Source organism: Phyllopteryx taeniolatus, chromosome 13, assembly GCF_024500385.1.
Source record: "Phyllopteryx taeniolatus isolate TA_2022b chromosome 13, UOR_Ptae_1.2, whole genome shotgun sequence".
NCBI lineage: Eukaryota > Metazoa > Chordata > Actinopteri > Syngnathiformes > Syngnathidae > Phyllopteryx > Phyllopteryx taeniolatus.
Window position 1 is genome coordinate 22,410,340 of NC_084514.1, and position 12,137 is coordinate 22,422,476.

A 12,137-nucleotide genomic window follows, 5' to 3' on the forward strand; every position below is an offset into this window, starting at 1 on the left:
AACCTGAAGCTCGTTGAAAGCTTTGGATCATGCACTCATTCAGCCATTGAGACAAGTAGATCTATATTTACCAACCATGTTTGCTTTCTGTATTTTACATAAATGTAAGACTCATAACTTTATATGAATTTCTTTTGAAATATAATATTACAAAGTGTCACGGTGGTTGGCACATCTGCCTCACAGTTCTGATGACCCGGGTTCCAATCCGGCCTCGCCTGTGTGGAGTTTGCATGCTTTCCCTGTGCCTGTGTGGGTTTTCTCCGGGTACTCCGGTTTCTTCCCACGTCCTGAAAACATGCACGGTAGGTTAATTGAAGACTCTAAATTGTGAGTGTGAATGGTTGTTTGTTTATTTGTGCCCTGCGAGTGGCTGGCGACCAGTTCAGGGTGTACCCTGGACAAAAGGGCAGGTGCTTGAGCACCATTTGGGGTCTATATTTGCACAAGCTTATATGCAAAACGCAATTTCAGACTTTATACAGGGTGATTGAAAAGTAACTCCCTATTTTAAAATACTTATTTATTCATATGTTGTCATATTTTTCTCTTTTTTTTTCATGTATGTTCCATGATTGTCTATTCTACCAAACCAATGACTTTGGAAGAACTTGGAGGGCGAATACGAGAAGTTATGTCTTCCATCCCGCAAGAGTTCCTTGTGAGTGAAATCAGTTAATGCGGTTCCCCAGGCGGCTTGAGAAACTGGGGGCAAATGCTGGCGCCCGTATCGAATTTTAAATAAAACTCCATGCAATACACTTTCTTATGTTAATTTCTTGTAAGAATTATAGTTCAGAAATAAATTACAAGTACTTAAAAATAGGGAGTTACTTTTCAATCACTCAGTATTAACGATGGCCAATTAAAATCCCACACACACGCTTTTTTATTTATTTATTATTTTTGGGGAACAATTTCAAATTGCGACACTTTTGAATAAAAAGAAATGCAAGTGATGTATTGTCGTGTATTCCGACAGATATGTCAGAAATAAATGTGGACATATTTAAGTCGTTTCTCAAGGTTTGTTATTTTGCGTTAATGTGATTCAATGATGCGGTTTATGTGCTGATAAAAAAAAAAAATAATAAACGCGTTTGATTGGTCAGGCCGGCCTTTCCTCTTCTTTCCCTAGCCAATTATTTTGCTCTTTTGTGTGTACTTGGGGGCGGGCTGTCTCCTGTTTCTCTGTGTGTGGATCTCAGTGGAATGATGACTGTGAAAAGAGCGACGACGAGGGTGGTAGACGTCTGAGCCGCTGAGTAGAATCATCGCGTAGTAAACTTATCAGTGTGAAACTGGGGACACAGCGCCATAAAACTTGAACTTCGATTGGTTGGATTAATCGTATTATTCTCAACAGAGGAACGTGTGACGCCCGTGGAACAGCGTGAGTATTGTAGCGTTTTCGTACAAGATGAAGTGGCTTTGTTATCAACAGGTGCTGCAGGAAGGAGCAAGTCAGCTAGCCAGTTAGCTAGCTGCTAATATTAGCCTGCTAAGTTAAAAAAAAATTAAAAATAAAATCCTCACATTCATTCGGCCTATTGGTCATAGGAACGCCAACAAACACAGTTTGAAACAAATGACGTTCATTAACACACATTTTGTTAGTAAAGACTTAACTTCGCTAGTTAGAACTCCCCTTTCCCCAGCTAGCTGTCACCGCGCCCTACCCAAATACACGTTTATTGTCACAATTATTTTACACTGTTGAGTAATGAGAACTGAGTGGTGGGGTTTTATTTCGAGACGGAGTTACGTCCCAAGCTTTCGTGAAGTAACGTGATTTTATTTGCTCATCTGTCAGGACTTGGGCTTTGGAACCGGAGGGCATTTGGTTGCTGGAGAGGTGGTAGTTTGTTTCTTGATGACTCTCAAGGTGCCCCTGAGCAAGGCACCCAAACAACCCCCAACATTACAAGCTAACATAAAACAATACAACACTCTTTAAATACTGTACTCGCGTATGAAGAATGACAAGGCATAATGCATCTAATGATGCATCTCAATCGTTATCATATTTCACAATATATCAAGTACAGCAATATTTTAATATGGTTGAAATATGTAAATAATGTATAGATAACAAATAACTATTAAACGACACACAAAATAAGAAAATAAAAAAAATTACGTAATGGGTGCATAATATTAAAGTGTAGACAGTTTTCTTGTTTTTAGCAGTAGATATTGACTTTGTGTAAATCGATTATAGTCATGCCTGGAGAGTGAAGCGTATCGAAAGGGGACTGTTGTTTTTTGCCGTCTTGGATGCTACGATAGTGTAGCAACTAGGGCCGTCCCAATCCGATCTTTGAGAACAGAAATCGGTCCGATTTCGGGGGGGGGGAGGACAGTATTGGATTGGCTCTGACTGGATTTAAAACCTGTGAGTTTACCACTCTTATCCAAGTAGTCTATTTTATGCACCGTTCCAACACTTCTATCCGGCAGCACCCAGACGGCATGCAGAGACCACGTGATCACAACAGGTTGCTCAGGTGTACAAGTCCTGTCTTGGTGCTTGCCAGACAGAGACAGAGTAGGGTGGGTTATCGTTCCATAAATACAATGGACACGATAAATTGTCATTGTTGTGGTAACACCCGGCACGCTGCCCACGATGCAGCAAGCCGCTAGGAGAATGCGTTGGCGCCGTAGATAGATGTACACAACTGGGACATTTTAGGGAAAGTGAACTATTTATTATGTTCACTGGCCCATGAGCTAAATAGCCAGCGAGCTGAGGAGCTAAACAGCTCGCTCTGGCTCGCTCGATCGTGTCAACACCATTTAAAACAGAGGTCTGTAACTGACGGACAGTGGTCCATGTCCGGACCCAGAAGCAGTCCCATACGGACCCACAACATAGCCAAAAAAGAGAGGTTATGATTCAAGAAAAACTGGGTGCTTCTATTTTAAGTGGCGCAGCATTACAGGCTTCCAGGCAGTTCTTTTCCCCCTACATTGTCAGGACCTTTGAGATGTGACTATTGCGCATGTGCACATCGCGATGACGATCAAACAATATACCATGTAGCCCTAGCGGTGCCATCACCGTTTACTAGTGCTCGGACTCGCCCCATAAAACCCCAATAGCTATTCGTATTGACGGTGACGATTGACTAGTGAATCGCAATGAAATTGTTACTCCTTCTACTATTCCAAAATAGTCCAACAAATGAAAAATCCAATTTGATTATTTGAAAACTATCTCTTTAACCGTTGAGAGGTAGATTTTAACTGAAGTGCTTTGACTGACGTGTTTGTTGATTTGATGAGGACAATGCACATTAATCAACACACCAGCGAAAGCATTCATGTAACTATGCTGGAGTTAGCACAGTGACTAAATTTCATTTGTTTTAGCCGCCACATCGCCGCACAGAAAATATAAAATTTTTGCTTTAAAATGCCTTACTGTAACGAGGATCCCTCGCCGTACCTTGGCCAAAGGTAGAGATCCCGGGTCTGTTTGTCGCTCGTGAATGCCATAAATCCTCGCAGACCGACCAAGCTGCTGCCTTTCCAGCAAGCCTGCTGCTACTTAGCCTGCTTGCTACCTAGCCGCTCTACCATCAAGCTGTGTTGGATAAACTTTCTGTCATTAAATCTGCTGCCATGCCGCGGTCCCCCTCTCCAGCAATAGCTCCTTTTCCGATTCTGTGGTGTTTTTTTTTCTTTATTTTGTGTCTGTTTTGTTTGTAAAATGTCTTGAGTTTTATGAAAAGCGCTATATGAAACTGATTTAGTATTATTTTTCCATCCATTTTCAATACCGCTTATCCTCACTAGGGTCGCGGGCGTGCTGGAGCCTATCCCAGCTCTCTTTGGGCAAGAGGCGGGGTTGAGCCAATTGCAGGGCACAAATAAACAAACTACCATTCAGACTCACATTTACACCTATGGGCAATTTAGAGTCTTCAATTAACCTACAATGCATGTTTTTGGGATGTGGAAGGAAGCCGGAGGACCAGGGGAAAACCCACGCAGGCACAGATAGAGCATGCAAGCTCTGTACAGGTGGAGGCTGGATTTGAACCCAGGACCTCAGAACTGTGAGGCAGATGTGCTAACCTGTCGTCCATCGTGCCGCCTATTATTATTGTTTTTGTTGTTATTACGTCTGCTTAATTTTGGGGAGGGAAATTGTTGTACTGTTTTGTATTGAAATACAATTGCATTTTTTCAGAGTTAACAATATTCCTGCCTGTGTCAATTATTTGATTCAGTCGTCCACTAAAATCCATTTTATTTAAACCATGTTGCTTTTTATGACAAATATTGCAATGATTAAAATTCAGCCGGCACGGTGGACGACTGGTTAGAGCGTCAACCTCACAGTTCTGAGGTTCAATCCCCGGCCCCGCCTGTGTGGAGTTTGCGTGTTCTCCCCGTGCCTGCGTGGGTTTTCTCCGGGCACTCCGGTTTCCTCCCACATCCCAAAAACATGCATGGTAAGTTAATTGAAAACTCTAAATTGCCCGTAGGTGTGAATGTGAGTGCGAATGGTTGTTTGTTTGCATGTGCCCTGCGATTGGCTAGCAACCAGTTCAGGGTGTACCCCGCCTCCTGCCCGATGACAGCTGGGATAGGCTCCAGCACGCCCGCAACCCTAGTCAGAAAATGGATGAATTAAAATTCACTTAATACAGATGAATTAATTACACCTCAAATTAATTAGATTTTATTTTATTTATTTTTTTAAATCAAGTCCCAGCCCAAGGTTTTTCATCTTGAGTCGCTATTCAGTCCGAATCCCCACTGACTCGTTTTAACGTAAATATGGCTGCTTCCAAACAGAGCTCGTAGGCGACGTAAATCTTGTTTTTAATTACTTGTCACGTGTTTTTATCAAGCGGTTGTTTTAATGAAAGTGTATAAACAATCTTAACTACTGTGCTAAATAGACAACGATCTTGATAAATGACATGTTTACGTCGCTGTGCGTATCTCACATTGCTGGTCCGATTAAATATAGTGCACATGTATACACCCAATCAGAATAGATCACATGGAAACAGGAATGACTGGAAAGAAAGTAGAAACAGTTGCTTTACAACCTTAACATTGAGCTAAAACTTCACCAAAGGTCAAACTAGCAACTTGACAATAACAATAAATTGGGATGGGACAAAATTCACAAAAACGTCTCGCAGTATCACAAACACTAACCTTGTGTCTCATCGGTGGGTAGGTAAAGGAATCAACGTTTTACAGAGCATTCGGTACAATACATTACTCTTTTTCTCGCATCATTGTAGTTTCGTTTTTACCGGTGTCGTGTTGTTATTTTTTTGTGCCAAATGCTGGGTTCCAGTGCATACCCTTCAAAATATAAGGGTATGCATGCTTAAAACATGAAGTCAAGTTGAAACTTGCACATATAAACCATTTGACGTGATAAAACAGGCTCAAATAACTATTTTAACAATACTATATTTAACCTTTAGCTGAAATATTAATCGATTAGTAAGTCAATTGGGTTAGTTCCACACACATTGCCTTTTAGTTCATAGGTTTGATATTGATACTGGTTATAAAGATGCCCAAGCCAAATGTTCATTTTACTTTTTGCTGCGGGCTGCTAAGAAAATGGATGTTCATAATATGGAAACCCTTTATTTAAACCATGCAAACCTTTTTGACCCCCTAAAAGAATCTGAATCGAGAATAGTTTGAAATCGAAATGAGGAACCGGAATCAGGACCGGAATGGATGAATTCAAACGATGCCCAACCCTACTAGAGGGTTATATCGTATGATAGACATTTTTATATCACACAACGATATATATCGTAACATTGCACAGAACTTTAATATAATGTTTCTTCCTTCCAAAAAGGCCAATTTGACAAGTACTATATTCCTGTATTTGTATGAATTATTTTCTGAACAATAAATTTTGTCTTTGTAAAAGTTTCTATATTAGATGTAATTATATTTTGCCAGACCGGTCTACCTAATGTTGTTACTGGTAGTAGTGGAACTGTGTGATATAACAATATAAATCCTCGTCCAAGAAAAAAAATATCTCCCACTCGATATAACCCAGTGACGTTTATCTTATCGCTCTTATCTTATATAAAGGAATCCTGTTTCTTTTCCTTCGCTTAGTAATATGCTCACGCCCAGCTATTGATGGGTATCTTTCGCATTACGATATCAAATCCCTGTACCTGGGAATTGGTACCGGTACTCCACGGTACCAATTTTCTGTACTTTTGTGGTGGTTTGTGGTAATAAATCATTTGTTCATCAATAAAATCTCAACATTTTGCAATTTAACATTTACTTTTCAATATACAAACTTTGAAAAATATAAGAAAATTAAATCCAAAGTTTAAAACCAATGAGTCAAGATTTTTTTTGTATAGACCTTTAGCTCTTAATCACAAAAGATTCTCAAAGGGTGACACAGGCCCAGAGTTTGGAATGATTGATGACATCCCATAATCTAACCCTCCCCCACCCCCATGGGGGGAAAAAACAAACCTTGAGAAGGGACCACAGATGGGGGGCGGTGGGAGATGAGCAAAAAGGATGAAGTAAAAATAAAGTTATAATATTGTAGTGAGTGATGAGCAATATTTATTAAAATTTTTAACAAATAATAATAAAGGAGACAAAAAATTCAGTGTTACAAAATACAAAGTGCAAAGCAAACTTATTTGCAGGTAACTTCACAAGGAATGAAGATAAACAGTAATTGTATTACGATGTATGCCCTCGATTACCAACGCTAAGTACCATTCAGCTCACTTATACTTATCATGTAGATGTGCATTACACATCTAACAGTGTCTTAAAAATCACTTACAGACACAACTTTGTTGTTTTTGGCAAAGTTTATCATTGGCCCAAAACCGTCTGCAATAAATAGCCGTGTGGAACATGGGTTCTGGTGGCGCAAATATGGTTCTGGGCAGAACCAACTGGTGTTCATGATGTCATTGCGCTCAATCATTTTCTTTTTTTTTTGGGGGGTGGGGGGGGACCACCTTTAAAAAATGATGAGATTTTGACAAACATGCTAATTAGTGCCTTTAAATGGGCATCTTCAGAAGAGATGAGTTCAAAATCGAATTCACCATGACCAGTTACATTAGTGTGTGAATTTTTGTAGTGATATGTCAAGAAATAATACAATAAGGCAGTTTTTTTTTTTCCCACAAAAATCTGAATTTCCTTTTGTTGCGTTGTACTCAGGTTGAAGTGGTTATTCCAACCATTACATTAAATTACAATTACATTACAATCTTGTCACATTGCTACTACTAGATGCTTTGAATAATCTTTTATTATTATTATTATTATTATTATTATTATTATTATTATATGTGTCTTTGGCCATGGATGTTTGTTTTATTTGTATTGAATTTTTATTCATTTGTATTTTCAATATATCCATCCATCCATTTTTATGAGCCGCTTCTCCTCACGAGGGTCGCAGGCGTGCTGCCTATCCCAGCTATCATCGGGCAGCAGGCGGGGTATACCCTGAACTGGTTGCCAGCCAATTGCAGGGCACATACAAACAAACAACCATTCGCACTCACATTCACACCTACGGGCAATTTAGAGTTGTCAATTAACCTAACACGCATGTTTTTGGGATGTGGGAGGAAACCGGAGTGCCCGGAGAAAACCCACGCAGGCACGGGGAGAACATGCAAACTCCAGACAGGCGGAGCCGGGGATTGAACCCCGGTCCTCAGAACTGTGAGGTAGACGCTCTAACCAGTCGTCAACCGTGCCGTTTTCAATATATTTTTAATCTAATCAGGTTTTTTATAAGGGAGAAAAGATAAAAGAAAATTGTTCTTGTTTTAGGAAAAGTACTAAATTGGGATGTCGTGTCATCATTATAACTGTAATTGTTAATAAATTATGGCTTCAATATTTATTTTACTGTATTTATTGCATCAACCTTGTCATGGCGGATGCATTTGTAGCCAAATGTCTTCTCTTGCATGCTCTTTTTGTATTTCCTGTATCCACTATTGATGCTTAAATGGCGCAAATTCCCCATTAGGGGACTAATAAAGGTTATCATATACTAAAATATTTATTATATTAATAAACTTTTATATTTATAGGCCCTTTTTCTCAAGTGACATAGCAGCGGTGACGTACTAATTTGTTTGTGGTTTCCGTTCCCTGTGTTATGTAGCTGTCTAGCATTTTCATGTATTTCAGTATTTTCCTCTAGTGACACGTATTCATTTCCCTGCTATTTTGCTCTTGAAAGTTGGCTAATCTCTACCATAAGAGGGTTCCAGCCAGACCTACAGTATGAGAGTCACTTATTTTGGTGTTTTGTAACTTCATGTCACGATAGCTTAGCAACTGGCTTCCCCACCGTCTGCCTCCCATCTTATCCTCTCTGTGTCCTTTGTCATAACAATACTCAAAATGTAGATTATTCGCTGTCTTGGAGGCGATGATTAGTGACATGCTGCCTTGACAGTGCACACGAGGCGCATGTTCTTATGCCTCCGCCGCTCGGCATCGTATTTAGCTGCGTTCGCCTCCATGGGTTGGCATTGTATTTCGCCGTGTTAGCTGTAGCTTGTAGGTAGCTGGGGTTGGGCAAATACATAGCACGCACCGGGCATTCCACCTTAGGAGCCGAACAGCGGAAAGCAGCAAGGTTGGCAGTTTGGGCTAGCCGCAAGCATGATGACGGTAAAGCCACGCGGTTCCTACAATTCATTTAGACATGCAAATTTAAATGACTGCCGTAATAGATATGTTAATTTTTGTTGTTAATGTGTGTTTATGTTACCATTAGTTGAATGTGTTCACATTTACAGTATAGTTGTTTTATGGTGCACGACTATGTCATTATCAGATCGTGACTGTAGTCTGTGTGTAAAATAGTGATGTCCCAGTCAGTTCAACCACATAGTCTGTAAAGCCAAATAGGCATTGCTTGTTAATAGCAAACATTTCTTAACTATGAAGTGTACAAGCTCGCGCGTCGGCCGCGGCAAAGCTATGAATTAGTAGCAATTAAACGTTTATTTTGGTGACAAAAGTATTTCGGTCTGCCGAAATTTAGGTGCGCCACTAGAAATGACCTTTATTGGGATATAAAATTTTGTCGACATTGTAAAGCACTAGGGAGTATTATATTTATTTGTCATTCCTGTTATACTATATGTTTTGTTATACTTATCAATGATTGTCTTCTGGACAGGTATTTCATATTGCTGAGGTGATGAGGCCAAGGCTGGTATTTACGGATACTGATTAAGCTAGCAAGGACAAGCAGACGGGCTACTGGCCAGTACAATACACAAGTCCTCTGTTCTCTGGAATGTACTCTCACTGTCATTCTCACTCGCTCCATGACCTGACAGACTAAAAATTAGGCCACAAACAAATGAAGATGTGCAACCAAATCATTGTTAGACTGACAATCGTATATGGTGTTGCTTAGAGCAGGAGTAGGCAAATCTTTTGGCTCAGGGGCCACATTGACTTTTTTAAAATTTGACAGGCGGGCTAAGCCAAAACCAGGTGTTTACATATCAAAAAAAAAAAAAAAAAAGAGGCATCGTTGTGTTAATACTTAGATTTACTTTTAATGGGAACAGTGTTGTTTTGTTGTTCATCTTTTTTTGCCAGTGCATCAAAGTCTGGTGTTGGTTTTGTTGTGGCAATTCTCAGAACACATCTGAGGTGTTAATCACTCAGCTAGGATCTGTAGGATGTTTTGTTGATGTTCATCACACTAAAAGTCTGTTCATACTCGTGTCAAGCCGAACACCTCGAGCCGAACAACACCAGCATCCTATATGCCATCTTCCGGATTTTTGGAAATTTGTCTGCACTTTACCGGTCGATCAACGTTCCTACCCTCACCTATGGTCACGAGCTGTGGGTCGTGACCGAAAGAACAAGATCCCGGATACAAGCGGCCGAAATGAGTTTCCTCCGCAGGGTGGCCGCGCTCTCCCTTAGAGATAGGGTGAGAAGCTCGATCATCCGGGAGGATGATCGCTGCAGAGTAGAGTCGCTGCTCCTCCACATCAAGAGAAGCCAGATGAGGTGGCTGGGGCATCTGATTCGGATGCCTCCCGGACACCTCCCTGGTGAGGTGTTCCGGGCACGTCCCACCGGGAGGAGACCGCGGGGACAACCCAGGACACGCTGGAGAGACTACGTCCTTCAGCTGGCCTGCGAATGCCTTGGTATCTCCCCGGAAGAGCTGGACGAAGTGGCTGGGGAGAGGGAAGTCTTGGCGTCCCTGCTAAAGCTACTGCCCCCGTGACCCGACCTCGGCTAAGCGGTAGAAAATGGATGGGGATGGATGTCTGCGCTTCATGAAGCATAAAACACGTCTAGTTTGAGAACTTCTCTTTTAAGACAGTATCACATCTCAGAGATCAATCAGTTCCATCTGGAGCTCCTGTGGCGCTGTTTCAGGGTCTTGTGTGAATCTTGGATTGCAGTTTGTCCGATGTTTTGCTGAGCCTGCAAGCTTGATTTTAACCGCTGACCCGTAGCCATCAGTTCCTGCGTTGATGAGCTGTTAGCATAATCAGCATGCTTGGTAGAAAAGTGACGGCTGATGTTATATTCCTCCAAAACCGCAATGGTTTCTTAACAAATTAGACATACAGCCTTTGACTGGACTTCAGTGAAAAAGTATTTAGTAGTCCATTCTATATTAAACACTCAGCACCAGTGTTGCCACAGTTACCTTGAAAAAGTAACTTAGTTACTTTACTGATTACTTGATTTCAAAAGTAACAAAGTTAGAGAAAAGTAACTTTTTAGTTACTTTCAGCAGCTGCCAAGTGGCAGGAATATCACTTATCCACAATACAAAAAAAGCATTAGCTTAACTGTACCCATTACTTGGTAATGTACGCCACATAAGTTACAGTTACATCAACATGGACCAATAACTTAAATATTAGTGTTAAATCAGCAACTTAGTTCAGAATCAACATGACGACAGTGCAGTAAGTACCTAAACATAAACAAGCACACTATTCTCAGGAGAAGAAGAAGAATCACCACTGTAAGCCATTATACTCGCCTCGTGAGTTCGCATCATTCATTCTCGCTGGTGTCTACATTCCGCCTCAAGCTAACACGAACGCTGCACTGCTAATGCTCGCCGAACAAGTAAACAAAATTGGAAAAAAAACACCCGGACTCACCCCTCATTATTCTCGGAGACTTCAACAAAGCTAAACTCAACCACAAACTCTCAAATATAAGCAGCACATTGACTGTCCGACCAGGGAAAATAACATTTTAGACCACTGCTATACTACGCTAAATAACGCATACCGTGCCAAACTTCGTGCAGCCCTGGGCTCGTCTGATCTCTGCTTAATTCACTTAATACCGACATAAATGCAAGAACGTAAATAAGCGAAGCTTACAGTGAAAACAGTGAAAAAGTAGACCAAAGAAGCAAAGATGGAACTTCAAAGCTATTTATACTGCACAGACTGGAGTGGTTTTGAAAATTCAGCTGGCAACCTAGATGAATATACAGACACTGTCACATCCTATATCAGTTTCTGTGAAGATGTGTGTGTACCAACAGTCATTTCGCACATTCAACAACAACAAGCCGTGGTTCACTGCCAAACTTAAGCAACTTCGCCAAGCTAAGGGAGGACACATAGCCTGAATTGCGATTGAGGCCTACGATGCAATAACTAATGATCGATGCATAGTTTTTCTTTTTTTGTCTAAGTTTTTATTAGGCTTTACACGATCAGGATTTTTGGGGCCGATCAGCAAGTTTAAAAAAACGATAACCGATCCGATCACAAGATGGAGGAATGTGTCTATTTAAATGACCTGATTTACTGTATATACTTGTGTACTTAATTGCTCAAAAAATTATATTTATAATAAATAATGTATCTTTGTTCCTCTATTTATGCCAGTGAGGCATAGTGACAGACAGAACAAATGAATGGTCTTCTATTAGATGGCAGGAAGTAAATACAGTAATTAATGTATCCACTTTTTGTGACATTTTTGTTTGTTGGTGTGCCGTGAGACTTTTCAATTGTAAAATGTGTTCCTTTGCTCCATAAAGGTTGGAAATCACTGCTCTAATCAGATCGTGTATTCTAATCAGTCAGATCAAACCA

General features: G+C 40.6%; 1 protein-coding gene across 2 annotated transcripts in view; it reads left to right on the forward strand.

Annotated features, from left to right (window-relative positions):
• Positions 1-1,191: 1,191 nt before the first annotated feature.
• The window catches only part of pals1a (protein associated with LIN7 1, MAGUK p55 family member a), a 39,645-nt gene continuing 28,699 nt past the window's right edge, over positions 1,192-12,137 (forward strand). For both annotated transcript variants that reach the window (XM_061795000.1, XM_061794999.1), the window contains exon 1: positions 1,192-1,393. The gene's annotated coding sequence lies outside the window, so the exon portion shown is untranslated. The remainder of the gene's footprint in view (positions 1,394-12,137) is intronic.